General features: G+C 46.0%; 1 long non-coding RNA gene across 1 annotated transcript; it reads left to right on the forward strand.

The window, feature by feature from the left end:
- The first annotated feature begins 1,162 nt into the window (after positions 1-1,162).
- On the forward strand, positions 1,163-10,195 carry LOC147096325 (uncharacterized). The gene is made up of 2 exons (XR_015074613.1): positions 1,163-1,368; positions 5,935-10,195. It is a non-coding gene; the product is annotated as an uncharacterized LOC147096325 (long non-coding RNA).
- The last annotated feature ends 3,696 nt before the right edge of the window (positions 10,196-13,891 follow it).

A 13,891-nucleotide genomic window follows, 5' to 3' on the forward strand; every position in this document is an offset into this window, starting at 1 on the left:
AGAAATAAAAGTATCTGCTTCATCTGTCTGCAGAGTCTGTGTCTAAATCAGAAGGTGGTGTCAGAATTGCCGAGCACTGCTTGGTGTGTTTACTGAGACACACAGACCAGGGAGGGTCCAGGCTGGATTGCTGGTGAGACACGCTATCTGAAGCAGAGTGACAGTGGAGGTACAGAGATGGGCCTTAGGATACCAGGGCTCGGGGTGGGGAGGGATCAGCCAGGGGGCCTGTTTCTCCCGCTATCTGGTGACTTGGCATTGGGTGGAACTTTGTTGAGAATGGGTCCGGCTTGTTTTCCAGAGCTCATTACTTGCTCATTACATCAGTTTCTAGGCTGACACAGGAACAGGAGTAGGCCATTCAGCCCCTCGAGCCTCTTTCGCCATTCATTAGATATTGGTTGGTCTGCATCTTAACTCCATTTCACTTGGGTATAAAAGACAACATTTCAAAATTTGCAGATGGCACAAAACTTGGACAGGCAGTAAACAGTGAGGGGGATTGTAATACATTTCAGGAGGATATAGACAGACTGGTGAAATGGGCAGACACATGGCGGATGCAATTCAACACAGTATGAAATGATGCATTTCGGTAGGAAGAATGGGGAGAGGCAATATAACATAAATGGTCCAATTTTAAAGGGGGTGTAGGAAGAGAGAGACCTGGGGGTGTTTGTACAGAAATCTTTGAAGGTGGCAGGACAAGGTGAGATGGCTGCTAAATAATATACAGTATCCTGAGCTTTATAAACAGAGTCATAGATTACAATAGCAAGGAAGTTATGCTGAACCTTCCTAAATCACTGGTTCGGCCCCAGCTGGAGTATTGTGTCCAATTCTGGGAAATACAGTTTACTGGACTGGTACCAGGGATGCGGGACTTCAGTTACGTGGAGAGACTAGAGAAGGGCTGTGGGGACACTGGGAAGAACTCCAAGGACGCCAGAAAATAGCGCAACCCAATTGGGTGCCAGACATTGGTCCCTAAATCTGTCCCTCACTGCACCCATTTTACTCCCATAAACCAGGACAACCAGGTCCAATTTCTACCCCATTAACCACAAGCACAGAGTCAACTTCCACATCAACCATACAAAACCCTCCACTAACACCATCAACTCCAAGGCTGTTATATACCCGAAGGACATTAAATCCTCAGTGGGAGTCGGACTCGGAGCTCGGGCAGTGAGTTGGGGCCGAGCGGCAGTGACGCCGCGCTGGGCTGGGCCAGTTGGAGCGGCTCACGGCGGCCGCCGCCTGGTTTTATACTCGGGGGTTTATTTCAAACTTTGGATTCTTGTTGTTTGGTGAGCGAGGTGGACAGTCGCTTCTTCACCGATAACCTGCTGACCAGAGAGGACTGGGGTAAGGAGGAGGGGGGGACTGGGGTAAGGAGGAGGGGAGGGGAGGGACTGGGGTGAGGAGGAGGGGGGACTGGGGTAAGGAGGAGGGGGGACTGGGGTAAGGAGGAGGGGGATGGGTTTTCCGGTGTTTGTTACAGTCTGTACTATAACGTGTTGAACTGTGTAGTGGATTATTACACAAAGGGTGAAACTCATTTGTTTGCAATGATATGAAACTTTTAATTTTACACAGCGAATTGTTGTGATCTGGACGTACTTTTGAAATGTACTCACGTTTATAATGTAGGGAAGGCGGGAGCTGATTTGTGCACAGCAAGCTCCCACAAACGGCAATGTGATAATGACCAGATAATCTCTGTTTTAGTGATGTTGATTGAGGGATAAATATTGGCCAGGACACCGGGGATAACTCCCCCTGCTCTTCCTCAAAATAGGTCCACGGGATCTTTTACGCCCACCTGAGAGGGTAGACTGGGCCTCGGGTTAAGGTCTCATCCGAAAGAGGCACCTCCGACAGTGCAGCACTCCCTCAGTACTGCACTGGGAGAGTCAGCCCAGACTTTTGTGCTCAAGGTTCTGGAGCGGGATTTGAACCCACAACCTTCTGAGTTTATAAAAAAAACAAATTGGTAATCCAGAAAAATAGACAGCAGGAGTTGGGGGCAGTTCTGGTGGTGTTGGTTGAGGGGTAAATATTGGCCAGGACACATCAGGAATAGAAGGATATGCCGAATGGGGTGGGAGGAGGCTCGTGTGGGGCATAAACACCGGCACGGACCAGTTGGACCGAGCGGCCTGTTTGTGTGCTGTAATTCTACGCTAACTCTGTAGTAGGGAGATGTGCAAAGCCCATTTCAAAAGCAGCTCTGTACAAGTGTTAGGTGATGCGTAGTACTGGATTTCTGTCCCGATTTCAGAAGGAACACGTGTCTCATTTGCGAGCACTTTGCCAAGCAAGTTAAACCTGTATGTGAGCCTTTTTTTGCTGATGTTTTTGTCTGGTATTAAATACTTACTCCAGCGTGGTGAGCTAAACCATGCCACTGAATCATTGCTCTACCACTTGCGCAGTCTTTCCTCTTCCCCCGAGCTCATTAAATCTCATTTAATTTGTATTGGGAAATTGGTTCAAGCTGGAATTTTTGCCTTGGTAGGCCCATTTCAAAGCCTGCAGCTTTATTTTAACCGAGCATGCTGGCTGCCGGGAAAAGATTACACCTGCAGCAGGCTTGACCTTTGTGTCTGCATCAATATTTTTATAAAATGGTGAGTGTGGTGGTTTCACCGCACGGAGGAGTCATTTCCTCTGTATATGGTTTAAAAATAGTGCTCTGTCTTACAAGAGCTTTTTTACCTTGGCAACACTGCGCAAAGCATAAAGTGGTGATGGGCCCTAATGAACATAAAGACTTACATTTATACAGCGCTTTTCACCACCACCAGACGTCCCAAAGCGCTTTACAACCAATTAAGTACTTTTGAAGTTCAGTCACTGTTGTAATGTAGGAAACGCAGCAGCCAATTTGCGCACAGCAAGCTCCCACAAACAGCAATGTGATAATGACCAGATAATCTGTTTTATGTGCTGTTGGTCGACAGATAAATATTGGCCAGGACACCGGGGATAACTCCCCTGCTCCTCTTCACAATAGTGCCATGGGATCTTTTACATCCACCTGAGAGCAAACGAAGCCTCAGTTTAAAGTCTCATCCGAAAGACGGCACCTCCAACAGTGCAGCACTCCCTCAGTACTGCACTGGGAGTGTCAGCCTAGATTTTGTGCTCAAGTCTCTGGAGTGGGACTTGAACCCATAACCTTCTGACTCGGAGGTGAGGGTGCTGCCCACTGAGCCACGGCTGACACAACATGCAGGACACCACAAAAGCAGTTCTGCTGACTCTCTCTCCCGGGGCTTTCGCTGTGCGATTTTAGCAGAGGCACGAGACCTGCAGTTTTGACCCTCTCTTGGAGACTTGGACTGTTTGACTGTGAGATCGGCCGAGAGTGAGGTGGTTTTGTTCACACAAATAAACCCGTTCCACAGGGAGTGTGGATGTGATGGAAAGTTTAAATGTGATATTCTGTTGCTCTTCTGATTCTCTCCTATATAATTGATCTGTTTTTTTTAAAGTTTCATTTGTCTGGCATTGTTAGATTAATGGAAATATCCAGGCACTTTGTCCAGATTTGTTTTGAACTAACCGTTTACCAGAGGGAATATATTCTGCGTGTTTGCTGTGTTGAAGCCATTGCTCTTGTGCATAATATTGGTGCAGACTTGCTTCTGAGTTGAGAATCTACTAGACGGGAAAATAAGAACATAACATAAGAATTAGGAGCAGGAGTCGGCCATACGGCCCTTGGAGCCTGCTCCGCCATTCAATAAGATCATGGCTGATCTTCAACCTCAACTCCACTTTCCCGCTCGATCCCCATATCTCTTGATCGCCCCAGAGTCCAAAAATCTCTCGCTCTCTGTCTTGAATATACTCAATGACTGAGCATCCACAGCCCTCTGGGGGAGAGAATTCCAAAGATTCACAACCCTCTGAGAGACGAAAGTCCTCATCTCAGTCTTAAATGGCCGACCCCTTATCCTGAGACTGTGACCCCTAGTTCTAGACTCTCCAGCCAGGGGAAACAACCTCTCAGCATCGACCCTGTCAATCCCCCTCAGAATCTTGTATGTTTCAGTGAGCTCACCTCTCATTCGTCTAAACTCCAGAGAGTATAGGCCCAATCTACGGAGGAGGAGGGGTGAGGGGATGGTGAGGAGGAGGGGGTGTGGAGTATGGGAGTGGGGAGAGGAGGAATGGGAGGTGAGGAGGAGGGGAGATGGGAGAGGAGTGGTGAGGAGGAGGAGGGGTAATGGGGCTGATGAGGGGGATCAGGAGTGGGGGGTTGAGGATGAGGGGGTTGAGGAGATTGGGGTGGTGGGGATGAGGGGGATTGGGGGAAGGAGGAGTGAAGTCTCTCAAATCTTGTAATTCAGTATTTTTATGTCTTTCTGCCTCTGACTTACCAGCGTGTTATTTCTGTTGCTGTCTGCTGGTCAGTAACTTCTGCAATGATGCCATTGTTTCCTTTGGGGAATTGACGCTGTGTTTTATAAGTTAGGACAAGGACTCTATGTGGGCAGGGGGGAGGCTGGTGTGCCAGTGTTTACAGGGGCTCCCTGGGTGTGTGTCACAGGGGGTCCTCAGCAGGGAATAGTTTGGAAGCCTCTCCTGTTGATATGCTGACAGTTTCTAGCAGAGGGCAGGCCATGCAGCAATAATGGTGTGTATTAATCTCGTAGAAAGTCAGACTTGCACTTATCTAGCGCCTTTCACCAGCTCAGGACATCCCAAAGCGCTTTACATCCAATGAAGTACTTTTGAAGTGTAGTCACTGTTGTAATGTAGGAAACGCAGCCGCCAATCTGCGCACAGCAAGCTCCCACAAACAACAATGTGACAATGACCAGCTCATCTGTTTTAGTGATGTTGGTTGAGGGATAAATATTGGCCCAGGACACCGGGGAGAACTCCCCTGCTCTTCTTCCAAATAGGAAACTTGGTGTTGCCTGACTCTGCATTTTATTTAAATTTCAGGATATCTTGTGAGCTGGAGGAGGGGGGAATCTTATTGTGAATCTGTAATGTTGTTGAAGTATAGAAAGCTCAGTACTTGTGTTTATAGTTCAGCTGATGCTGCATGTCTTAACTCAGTGTGTCCTGGCTCAGTGTGATTGGGACAGTCAGGCCACTTACTGTGTTGATGTAAAGCAGTTTGAGATTGATGGCGAGGGGAGATCTGCAGAGTAACTCTGAAGATCAATAGTTTCCATTGACCGTGGGCCAGGAGAGAGTTTGACTCTACTTCAGCTTTGCACCAGCTGCAACCATTATGAAGTGAAGTTAAAGTCGGTCCCACTAAGAATTTTTTTAAACATTCACATTTAATCCTTCTAATCTGACTCTATTGTCAGCACCTAGAATCCTAGAAGCTCACAGCACAGAAGGAGGCCATTCAGCCCATCGTGCCTGTGCTGGCTCTTTGAAAGAGCGATCCCATTAGTCTCACTCCCCTGCTCTCTCCCCAGAGCCCTGGGACTGTCTCCTACTCAACTATTTCTCCAATTCCCTTTTGAAAGTTACTATTGAATCTGCTTCCACTGCCCTTTCAGGCAGTGCATTCCAGATCACCACAACTCGCTGCATAAAAATGTTTTCACTCATTTTCCCCCTGGATTTTTTGCCAATTATTTTCAGACCTCAGAGTTTCAATTCCAGGAGAAAATGAACACAATCCTACATTCTCTGAAGCAGAAGAAAACCTCTTTTTTAAATTTTGTATTTAAGCAACAAGAGAGCATCTGTGAAATGAAGGTGAATTCTCAGTGGGCCGTTGTGGGCTGCGCCTGTACGGGTAGCGTGTGATGCACCCCATGCCCGGATAACAGAACTCTATCCCTGTGCATTTTCAGCAGCGTGGCTCAGCGTTTATTAAGCACGGTGATCAATGTGCTTGTGACCTGCGATAGTTTTGCTTCCTTCTTCAACAAACTCTTTTTGTTTTCACAGGAACAGTCGAATCAATCGCAGAACCTCATCGACTCTGAATTGTCTAAATCACGCTGTATTTTGGACGAGAGAGAATGGAACTTGGTCGAAGAACTGAATGAGGAAAAGGAGGATATTTTATTCAGAATGGAGACAAATCTGCAAGAAATCCGAGACAATTCACAAGAAGCTTTTCTTGTATATAAATGACCTGGACTTGGGGATAGAAAGTACAGTTTCGAAGGTTGCGGATGATACAAAACTTGGTAACATCGTAAATAGTGAGGAGGATCGTGGGAGACTTCAGGAGGATATAGACAGACTGCTGAAATTGGCAGATGCAATTTCAATGTGAAGTGATGCACTTCAGGATGAACAACACGGAGAGGCAGTATAATCTAAATGGTCCTATTTTGAGGGGCTGCAAGAGCAGAAGGACCTGGGGAGCCTGTTCACAAATCTTTGAAGGTGGCGGGACAAGTTGGTGAGGCAGTCAAGAAAGCTCATGAGATACTTGGCTTTGAATTCAAAAAGAAGGAAGTGGTGCTAAAGCTTTTCAAATCACTGGTTAGGCCTCAGCTGGAGGATTGTGTTCAATTCTGGGCACCACACTTTAGGAAAGATGTCAAGGCCTTGGAGATGGTACAAAGGAGGTTCACCAGGATGATACCGGGGATGAGATACTTCAGTTATGTGGAGAGATTGGAGAAGCTGGAATTGTTCAAATTAGAGCAGAGAAGGTTAAGGGGAGACCTAATTGAGGTTTTCACAATTATGTGCTGTTTTGATGGAGCAAATAAGGAAGAACCTGTTTCTTCTGGCGAGTGGGTCAGTAACCAGAGGTCATAGATTTAAAATAACTGGTAAAAGAACTAGAGGTGAAATGAGGAGAAATGTTTACAGACGGAGGGTTGTTAAGATCTGGGACACACGACCTGACAGGCTGGAGGAAGCAGATTCCAGAGGAACTTTCAAAAGGCAATGGGACATGTACTTGAAGAGGACTCATTTTCAGGGTTATGGGGAAAAGCTGGGGTGTGGGAATAAATTGGACAGCTCTTTCAAAGAGCCGGCACAGGCATAACGGGCCAAATGGCCTCCTCCTGTGCTGTAAGGTTCTATAATTCTAAGCTCAGCAAAGGTTACCGTACATAGAGATGGGATTGAATGAGCAGGACGCACTCACCTTGCTCACGGTAACACGGTTACTTTGGTCTCTCAAACTCCTCCCTTGTTTCATTTAAGTCTCCTCAGTCACTAACCATCATCAAGTCAAAATGTGCATTGCCTCCCGTGGCTTCACTAATGCAATGGGCCGTGAAGCAGTCCTACATTATATTTATCAAACTAGATTCAGAACCACTTTGGTATCCACTTGGTTGGTTGAAGGAGACATTAACATAACCTGCTTTCCCATTCCCTTCTCATCTCTTCACAGATTAAAATGCTTGCCGCCTTATTCTGATCTGATGGTGTGTAGTTAATGGGGTAACTTTGCACTACCCACGGGATGAACATCTTTAATCTCCTGGGTGTCTTTGACATCCAGGGCCACATCACATCCTTCCTGTCTACTATCCCCGAATACTTAATTCTTTATTTTTTATTCATTCACAGAATGGGTTGTGGAAATCTGAAACTCTCTCCCTCAAAAGACTGTGGATGCCAGGATCAAACAAACCAAAAATTCCAAGACTGAGACGGGTAGATTTCTGTTGGTTAAGGGCATCCAGGGATATGGAGCAAAGGCGGGTAAATGCAGTTGAGGTACAGATCAGCCATGATCGAACTGAATGGTGGAACAGGCTCGAAGGGCTGAATGGCCTCCTCCTGTTCCTGTGCACCATCCTCTGCAGTCAGCCATGTTTATAATATTCCCACAACACTGTAGTTCCCGAGTGCTACAGTAGCCTCGTGTTTCAGAATTGCTGATTCCTAGTGCATTCAGCATTCCCGTCTATACAGCTTACTGTAGATGTTCCCATCTTTTGGCCCCTAGTTTACCCTTGTTAATGTTACCTGGTTCTTGTATATCACCCACCTGCTGTCTAGATTCCACTCTTTAATCAATGTCATGTGGGATCACATTTCCTCCTGGCCTTCTCCCTCCTATCCAATGGAAATGCTTCTTGCAGCTACTTCAACGTTCCTGACCAGTTCCATTGTTTTTATTTGGCCATCTCGCTCCCTTTGTTATCACAAGGAGAACGTCATTTACTTTTCAAAGTCCCAATATTATTTTCGCAGCAGATTGACAGTCATATTCGCGATTTCCTTTGTTATACTTCCTGTTTATGGTGAAAAAGATGTTTTGCAAAGGAAATTGCCTTGATTTTCTAGGCCATCCTTACATGGGACGTTTCAGAGCCCTTACATGATTTCTTACATTGTCATTTAGCCCTTCCTGCTCCTCCAGTACCTTTTGTCATTTATCTTCAATGTGCACAGACCTATCTCTAGGTAACCAACTCATCATCATTACCACACTCATCACTACCCACCTCCCTACAGCCAGAATCTCCCTGCACCTCACCAACTGCATCTTTGTCCTAACCCTGTTCTCTGGCTTCTGAACTACTTCTTCCTCCATGACTTGGTCTTCTGCATTAGGAGTTAGTGCTTGATCTAATTGAATGGTGGAACAGGCTCGAGGGGCTGAATGGCCGACTCCTCTTCCTATGTTCCTGTATCTGCACATTGTTGTGCCTTTTCTCAGTGTCTTTACAAGCGTTCTTCCTGTCGTCAGTGCATCCTCTATTATCTTGTGTGCTCGGTTTCCTCCAGCACTTATTTCTGTTTCTTGCTGACCCAGTACCTGTTTGTAAAAATCCCAGTCACAGCTCCCCAGTGACTCGCCCTTAATATTGAGCACCAGCCCATCCACTTCACTAAACTTTGACTCAATTAGTCCAATACTATCCACTCGCCTTTGCTAATTAGCTTTACAATCATTTCCTTCCATTAATTCTCGTCCACTCCTCTCAAAGGCCCAAAGCTTTGCCTTCAGGTTTTTGGCAGCTGAGATCAGCGAGTTGCTCCACACTTTACTATTGACTCTCGAGCTCTTTCATGCTGCAAAGTCGAGCCTTGTTTAGTCTGTTTGAGCTCTGCCAGCGGTCTGCTGACCCTGTTTCCAAAAATCCCAGTCACAGCTCCCCAGTGACTCGCCCTTAATATTGAGTACCAGCCCATCCACTTCACTAAACTCTGACTCAATTAGTCCAATACTATCCACTCGCCTTTGCTAATTATCTTTACAATCGTTTCCTTCCATTAGTTCTTGTCCGGTCCTCTCAAAGGCCCAAAGCTTTTCCTTCAGGTTTTTGGCAGCTGAGATCAGCGAGTTGCTCCACACTTTACTATTGACTCTCGAGCACTTTCATGCTGCAAAGTCCAGCCTTGTTTAGTCTGTTTGAGCTCTGCCAGCGGTCTGCTGTGTGTTAACATTTGTGTTTCTGTCTATTTCAGGAGAGCACGCCCGAGGAGCAGAGGTACGACACACTCTCCAAAAATAACTGAACAACATTATAGAAACATAGAAGATAGGAGCAGGAGTAGGCCATTCGGCCCCTCGAACCCGCTCTGCCATTCAATGAGATCATGGCTGATCATCCAAATTCAGTACCCTGTCCCGGCTTTCTCCCCATATCCCTTGATCCCTTTATTAGCCTCAAGAAATATATCCAACTCCTTCTTGAATATATTTAATGAAATGGTCTCAACTAGCCTGTGTGGCAGAGAATTCCACAGGTTCACCGCTCTCTGGGTGAAGAAATTCCTCCTCATCTCAGTCCTAAATGGCGTACCCCTTATCCTTAGACAGTGACCCCTGGTTCTGGACTCCCCCCGCCATCAGGAACATCCTTCCTGCATCTAGACTGTCTAGTCCTGTTAGAATTTTATAAGTTTCCATGAGATCCCCTCATTCTTCTAAACTCTAGCGAATATAAGCCTATTATAAACTAGCATATTGAAGAGCTTCTTTTATTTTCTGCTGTTAAATATTTGATATTTACATTATTAGTGAAGACGACCATCAGCCAAACATAGCGGAAGGCAGCCTGTCTCTGGGAGCATTTAAAGGACCCACCCAGTATAGAGTGTGGAGACCTGTAATGGACATTCTCAGCCCTGGTACGGAGGGCCTTTCCTGTTTTCTTACTTAACCTGTAAAATCCCCAATAAGTGTGCTCATCTTAAGAATACCAGACAAGAGTACAAGAATGTAAATACTATTCATACTGACTTACTGTAATATAAGAAAATAAATGAAATGGAAGTATGTAATGTCTGATTCATGAATTATATAATGCAACAATGAAATAATAATCAGAACTATCTGAGAAGAAATCAACCAATTTAATAATTTCATTAGTAAGAAACACTGATCTAAATCATTAACCTGTCACAGTGGCATGTTTCATGGCTTAAAACTGGAAAAAATAATGCACAAGGATATTCACAACTGATTTGGTCAAATCACTTTTGATCACCACCTGACTCCCCAAAGCCTTTCCACCATCTACAAGGCACAAGTCAGGAGTGTGATGGAATACTCTCCACTTGCCTGGATGAGTGCAGCTCCAACAACACTCAAGAAGCTCGACACCATCCAGCACAAAGTAATCCGCTTGATTGACACCCCATGCACCACCTTAAACATTCACTCCCTCCACCACCGGCGCACTGTGGCTGCAGTGTGTACCATCTACAAGATGCACTGCAGCAACTTCTGATCAGAGGCGAGGGTGTTAACCGCTGAGTCACAACTGACACCTAAATAAACTTCCTAACGGCTCAGATACCTTTGGTGAGATTATCCCCAGGGCCGGATAATCTATATCCTAGGGTACTTAAGGAAGTGGCCCTAGAAATAGTTGATGCTTTGCTGATCATCTTCCAATATTCGATAGAATCTGGAACAGTACCCATGGATTGGAGGGTAGCTAATGTTACCACACTATTCAAAAAAGGTGGTAGAGAGAAAACGGGGAATTACAGACCAGTAAGCCTGACATCGGTAGTGGGGAAAATGCTAGAGTCCATTATAAAGGATGTAATAGCAGAGCACTTGGAAAACAGTGACAGGATCGGACAAAGTCAACATAGATTTACAAAAGGTAAATCGTGCTTGACTAATCTACTGGAATTTTTTGAGGATGTAACTGGTAAAATAGATAAGGGAGAACTAGTGGATGTGGTGTATTTGGACTTTCAGAAGGCTTTTGATAAGGTCCCGCATAAGAGATTAGCGTGTAAAGTTAAGGCACATGGGATTGGGGGCAAGGTATTGACTTGGATAGAGAACTGGTTGGCAGACAGAAAGCAAAGAGTTGGAATAAACGGGTCTTTTTCCAAGTGGCAGGCAGTGACTAGTGGGGTACCGCAGGGATCGGACCTTGGCCCCAGCTATTCACAATATATATTAATGATCTAGACAAGGGAACTAGATGTAATATCTCCAAATTTGCAAATGACACAAAGCTGGGTGGGTGTGTGTGCTGTGAGGAGGATGCCGAGAAACTCCAGGATGATTTGGACAGGTTGGGTGATTGGGCAAAAGCATAGCAGATGCAATATAATGTGGACAAATGCGAGGTTATCCACTTTGGTGGCAAAAACAGGAAGGCAGATTATTATCTGAATGGCAATAGATTGGGAGAAGGGGAAGTGCAACAAGACCTGGGTGTCCTTGTGCACCAGTGGCTGAAGGTAAGCATGCAGGTGCAGCAGGCAGTTAACAAGGCAAATGGCATGTTGGCCTTCGTAGCGAGAGGGTTTGAGTACCGGAACAAGGATGCCTTGCTGCAGTTGTACAGGGCCTTGGTGAGACCACATCTTGAGTATTGTGTGCAGTTTTGGTCGCCTTATCTGAGGAAGGATGTTCTTGCCATGGAAGGAGTTCAGTGAAGATTCACCAGGCTGATACCTGGGATGGCAGGAATGACGTATGAGGAGAGATTGGGTCGATTGGGCTTATACTCGCTGGAGTTTAGAAGAATGAGAGGGGATCTCATTGAAACTTATAAAATTCTGACAGGACTGGACAGACTAGATGCAGGAAGGATGTTTCCGATGGCTGGGGAGTCCAGAACCAGGGGTCACAGTCTAAGGATAAGGGGTAGGCCATTTAGGACAGAAATGAGGAGGAATTTCTTCACCCAGAGAGTGGTGAACCTGTGGAATTCTCTACCACAGAAGGCAGTAAAGGCCAATTCATTAAATATATTCAAGAAGGAGATGGATATATTTCTTAAGGCTAAAGGGATGAAGGGGTATGGGGAGAAAGCAGGGACCGGGTACTGAATTTGGATTATCAGCCATGATCGCATTGAATGGCGGAGCAGGCTCGAGGGGCCGAATGGCCTACTGCTGCTCCTATCTTCTATGTTTCTATAAACCAGTGTAGTTTAGCATCAAAGCCCTGGGCTGGGACCTTCCACCGTCCCTCTGGCAATTAATGGGTAGAGCTGTGGTGAGTGGGTGGAAGTTTGGTTCTGGATGCAGTCCAACTATTTTACGCCCATTTAATTTCCTGCCACACACGGACAGGCCTATTGAAACTATATTCAAAGGACAGAAGTACGTCACCAGATATATTTAGTCATTTTCCCCATAGCAACGCTGGGTGCAAGCGGCACCTGTTGATCTTTGAACCCCAGTGTTGAATTGGGTGGTGCGAGGGACATTTAATATTCAGCGCTGAGTGATTGTTTTAAAAAAAAACACATGAACTTGTATCTGAAATATACACCAGCGGAACTGAGGCTTGCCAGGGCCGGTGCAGCCATTCTCCATTCCCGCTTCCCCTCCCACCCACTCCTACACACACTCCAGGTGGACTCCCGGGTTGAGACTTGCGAGCCGGGTAAAGTTGTGTAAATGACTGTGAAGCTGGAAGAGCAGCCGGGGTGAGAGGCGCCTCTGTGTGGGAGGCAGCAGTCCCACCATGCTGGTGAGGGATGAGAGTAGGTTCCAAAACACAATGGAATAGAATTCCGTCCGGCGGGGAGGATTGCAGCCAATGACAGAACCTGCCCAGATTCTCCTTCCATTGAAGTGAATGTAAGCAAGTCCCGCTGGGCTGTGTAAGGGGTGTAGGAGCCGCCACGCCAGATTTTCCTTTCTGTGCTGCACCCAGGTAGTAAAATAAAAATATACCGCAATGTTGCATATTGTGAAAGATATGGGACATTTTGCAGGATAGAATCACAGACAATATCTCTGCAATAAAAAAAATCATTTATTTCAAATCAACATTGGTCTCTCCTCTCCCCCTTCCCCCTTTACTCTCTATTTCCCAGCCTCACTAAAAAGCCTGTTTATCTCTCAGTCCAATGGAGGCTACATCCCAAAACGTCATATCCGGTGTTTTCTCCCTGCGGGATTGGCTCGAGTGTCCTTCCTGTAGGGGGCAGCGCTTAAAGATCAATCCCAATAGGATGTCGTTTCACCCCCTCCCATTTCCCACTGGTCTGTCCCACAGTACTCCCCCCACACCCTGTGATGTACTTCCTCTTTATCAGGGACTGGGAGAGCAGCACTGCCTGAGATGTGAATCCACAGACCCCAAATCCCCAATACACAGTTTGAGTATCACAAGATTTTTTTCTATTTCTGAAAATAAACTTAATTTGCTCAAACATATAGAAAGCAAGATCCAAATACATTCTGCGCAGTATAAAATTATCCTGGAATTCACAGGCACGAGCGATGTAACCAGTCTCACGAATGCTGTTGTTTATTCAAACATTTATGTTGAGAAGATGTTACATTTGCCCTTGAGATGGAGAACATCTAGTTCCGGGCCATGCAATGAGCAAGTCTGCAATACTCAGTCACACACAGGCCCTTGATCTGGAAGACCAGCAAGTTTCAGACAAGACAAAGGATGTCTTGAACCATCGAATCTACAGCACAGAAACAGCCCATTCGGCCCAACTGGTCCAGGCCGGTGTTTATCCTCCAAACGAGACTC

The sequence above is a fragment of the Somniosus microcephalus genome, unplaced genomic scaffold, assembly GCF_052327205.1.
Source record: "Somniosus microcephalus isolate GS21.2 unplaced genomic scaffold, FLI_Smic_1.0 unresolved_chr1, whole genome shotgun sequence".
Taxonomy (NCBI): domain Eukaryota; kingdom Metazoa; phylum Chordata; class Chondrichthyes; order Squaliformes; family Somniosidae; genus Somniosus; species Somniosus microcephalus.